At 46.6% G+C, this 4311-nt stretch overlaps 1 pseudogene; it reads left to right on the forward strand.

Moving 5' to 3' along the window:
* Positions 1 to 975: 975 nt before the first annotated feature.
* LOC136624727 (mitochondrial import receptor subunit TOM70 pseudogene) lies at positions 976 to 3331 on the forward strand (annotated as a pseudogene).
* Positions 3332 to 4311: the final 980 nt, after the last annotated feature.

A 4311-nucleotide genomic window follows, 5' to 3' on the forward strand; every position in this document is an offset into this window, starting at 1 on the left:
CATAGCCCCAACTTTCCATCTCCAATATACAGTGGGTGCGATTTCTGCCTTGTAATGTAGCTACGTAGACAGACATGCCTAATAATTACGCTTCCTTTGTGGCTGCGTTTCTTAGAATATGAGCAGATAGATGTAGGCGTACCTAGCAAAAAAAAACTATTAGCAAAAAGCTAACAGTGTGGGCCTCCTCCATATCCCCTCATAGCCCACACCTTTCCATCTCCAATGTACAGTAGGTGCGAATTCTGCTTTGTAATGCAGCTACGTAGATGGATATGACTAATAATTACGCGTCCTTTGTGGCTGCGTTTCTTAGAATATGTGCAGATAGATGTAAGCGCACCTAGCAAAAAAAACTGTTAGCAAAAAGCTAACAGTGTGGGCCTCCTCCATATCCCCTCATAGCCCACACCTTTCCATCTCCAATGTATAATAGGTGCGATTTCTTTTTTTTAATGTAGCTACGTAGACGGACATGCCCAATAATTACGCGTCCTTTGTGGCTGCGTTTCTTAGAGTACGAATAGATAGATGTAAGTGCACCTAGCAAAAAAAACTGTTAGCAAAAAGCTAACAGTGTGGGCCTCCTCCATATCCCCTCATAGCCCACACCTTTCCATCTCCAATGTATAATACGTGCGATTTCTGCCTTGTAATATAGCTACGTAGACAGACATGCCTAATAATTACGCGTCCTTTGTGGCTGCGTTTCTTAGAGTACGAATAGATAGATGTAAGCGCATCTAGCAAAAAAAAATTGTTAGCAAAAAGCTACCAGTGTGGGCCTCCTCCATATCCCCTCATAGCCCCACCTTTCCATCTCCAATATACAGTAGGTGCGATTTCTGCCTTGTAATGTAGCTACGTAGACAGACATGCCTAATAATTACGCGTCCTTTGTGGCTGCGTTTCTTAGAATATGAGCAGATAGATGTAAGCGCACCTAGCAAAAAAAACTGTTAGCAAGGCCCCGCGTTTCCGGTCTCCGCCTCCCTGTCTTCTCCCCGTGTCCGCAGCTGCAGGGACGGATTAATCATGGCCGCCTCCAAGCCCGTGGAGCCGCAAGGCGGACCCGGGATCCCGCACTGGAAGCTGGCGTTGGCCGTGGGAGCGCCGCTGCTCATCGGGGCCGGAGCCGTCTATCTATGGAGCCGCCACCGGTCCAGCAAGAGGGACAGCCAGGGGAGGACGCCGAAGGGGCGGGCGAGCCCGGTGCCCAATGCGGGCAGTGCCAACCAGGAGGCGGTGACTCCCCCCCAGCAGGAGATGAGCCCCCTAGAAAAAGCACAAGCCGCCAAGAACAAAGGCAACAAGTACTTTAAAGCGGGGAAATATGATCAAGCCATTCAGTGCTACACGGAGGCCATCAGTCTGTGTCCTGCCGAGAAGAGGGTCGACCTGTCCACCTTCTACCAGAACCGAGCTGCCGCCTACGAGCAGTTGCAAACGTGGAAGGAGGTGGTCCAGGACTGCACCAAAGCGGTGGAACTAAATCCCAAGTATGTGAAGGCCCTCTTCTGACGGGCAAAAGCGCATGAAAGGCTGGACAACAAGAAGGAATGCTTGGAAGATGTCACTGCCGTTTGCATCTTGGAAGGATTCCAGAACCAGAACAGCATGCTGCTCGCAGATCAAGTACTTAAGCTGCTTGGAAAAGAAAAAGCCAAAGACAAATACAAGAACAGGGAGCCGCTAATGCCTTCACCGCAGTTCATCAAATCCTACTTCAGCTCTTTCACAGACGATATTATCTCCCAGCCGCTGCACAAAGAGGAGAAGTCAGATGAGGATAAAGATAAGGAGGGCGAAGCGGCTGTAGTCAAGGAGAAATCCGGTTACTTAAAAGCAAAACAATACATGGAAGAGGAGAACTACGACAAAATAATCAGCGAATGCACAAAGGAAGTGGAGGCCAAAGGCAAGTACATGGCCGAAGCGTTACTACTGAGAGCCACCTTCTACCTGCTCATCGGGAACTCTGCGGCTGCCAAGCCTGACCTGGACCAGGTCATTAGCATGGAAGCTGCCAACGTGAAGTTACGCGCAAATGCCCTTATAAAACGGGGCAGTATGTATATGCAGCAGCAACAGCCCATGTTGTCCACTCAAGACTTCAACATGGCTGCAGACATAGACCCCCAGAATGCCGATGTCTATCACCACAGAGGGCAGCTAAAAATCCTCCTAGACCAAGTGGATGAAGCCGTTGCAGACTTTGATGAATGTATTCGATTGCGGCCAGATTCTGCCCTGGCACAAGCACAGAAATGCTTTGCATTATACCGCAAGGCATACACTGGAAGTAATCCGCTGCAGATCAAAGCTGCTTTGAAAGGGTTTGAAGACGTCATTAAGAAATTTCCAAAATGTGCGGAAGGCTATGCCCTGTATGCGCAGGCGCTAACAGATCAACAGCAATTCGGGAAAGCTGATGAGATGTATGATCAGTGCATAGATCTGGAACCCGACAACGCCACTACATATGTTCATAAAGGCTTGCTTCAGCTGCAATGGAAACAAGATCTTGATAAAGGCTTAGACCTGATCAGCAAAGCCATTGAAATAGATAACAAATGTGACTTTGCCTACGAGACCATGGGGACAATAGAGGTTCAGAGGGGGAATCTGGATAAAGCCATCGACATGTTCAATAAAGCCATCAACCTGGCGAAGTCTGAAATGGAAATGGCGCATCTGTACTCACTATGTGACGCCGCTTACGCCCAGACAGAAGTCGCCAGGAAATACGGCTTGAAGCCTCCAACGCTGTAAACGGACTCCCAGCGATGAGCGACGCGATCGCTACGAAATATTGATCTTTTAAGACAAGTATTTTCTCCAAGGAGAGTTTTTTGCATCCCAAACAAAAAAAAAAAAGTGGAATGGCGCCCCTTGTCTTTCTGCTTGTGGTGTTGTCATTCATTCCTTCTGTTAGGTTTTTTTTTTTGGTGTTGTGGGACGAGGGCGTCTGGGATCATTTCCTTTGCCAATGTCAGGAGGCAAATCACGGCACCGCTGCATGAGAACAGGAGGACGTGGTAAACTGCTGAGTCGGGTTGGTTTGTTTTGGGGGCGGGCGGTCGTTGTGGCGGCGAGTTTTCTTAATTTTTTTTAATGTTTCTGGTACTTTTTTATAGTTTTTTTTGTTTGTTTTGTTTTTTTTTAGTTTTTTTTTTTTCCCCCCTTGGTTGATTTTCTGTTCTTTTGTCCTTCTCTTGTACATAACGGATCACAAGACTGATTTCTTCCTTTTTATTAGTGACAACAAACTATTCAAAATTTTTTTTTTAAGTTGCGGCTGTAAGAAATAAATGGATCCTTCGCATGCCAACCTTTACGCCACCTCTGATTACAAGTCGTGTTTTCGTTCTAGGTTTCATATTGGCAATTCACTTTGTGTTGGAATGGAAAATGAGAAACCTGCGACCTGACTTGATATCGAAGGGTTAAAAAAGTTAGACCACAAATAAACCAAACTCAACAAATGTGTATTTGTCAACGGATTCTGTGAATCGCCAGCCAAGAACAGCCTGCTACCTGCTGGTATTCCTCATGGGAGTCTACGAGTAGATGGACATCTGGGTGTTCCCATTCCCCATGATATTGGCCAATCAGTGTTGACTGTGCCACCATCGGTGGGACACACCCTAAAGTTGTCGGTTTGTTCGTGGTATCCCAGGAGGAATAACTAGTCATCAGCAGAGCGCTGAGTGAAGGTACTCGACCCTTGGTTTGTGGAGAATGCAAGTGCTTCCTTAAAGACGTCTTGAGAGCCGACTGGTCCTCTATCGGTCACTTTTGGAAAAGTAGTGTGACACCCGATCTGGAATCAAAAGTAGTATTTATTCCCACATATTAACCCTTAGTGGGGCTCCTTTGGCCCTAATGACATCACATATTCTCTGTGACATTATTTCTTAACATCTGAGATACTTCAGCTGGTATTTCCCTCTATTCATCCTGCAAACCTCAAGCAAGAAAATAGACGCTGTTCACATTTGCTGACCTAGTGCATCCTAAAGACGTTCCCGTATGGACCTATAGTGGAAAATCCATATACTCAAACCAACATAAAATGGCGTAGGCTTTGTTGGACTTGCTTTATGACCTGTGACCCGGAGGAGAGCTGTGACCATCGCCTATAGACTAATATGGAATAGTGTAGGTATGCAATGTGATCTGTGCAGTGAGGGGGAGGAGGTGAGCTGTGACATCCCCTATTGTGAATCCTATGTTATATCTATAGGTCTCAATGTAATCGTGCCTGTTATAATGCGATCATTGCTGAAAAGTTTTCGGCAATGATTAGGC

Source organism: Eleutherodactylus coqui, chromosome 1 (assembly GCF_035609145.1).
Source record: "Eleutherodactylus coqui strain aEleCoq1 chromosome 1, aEleCoq1.hap1, whole genome shotgun sequence".
NCBI lineage: Eukaryota > Metazoa > Chordata > Amphibia > Anura > Eleutherodactylidae > Eleutherodactylus > Eleutherodactylus coqui.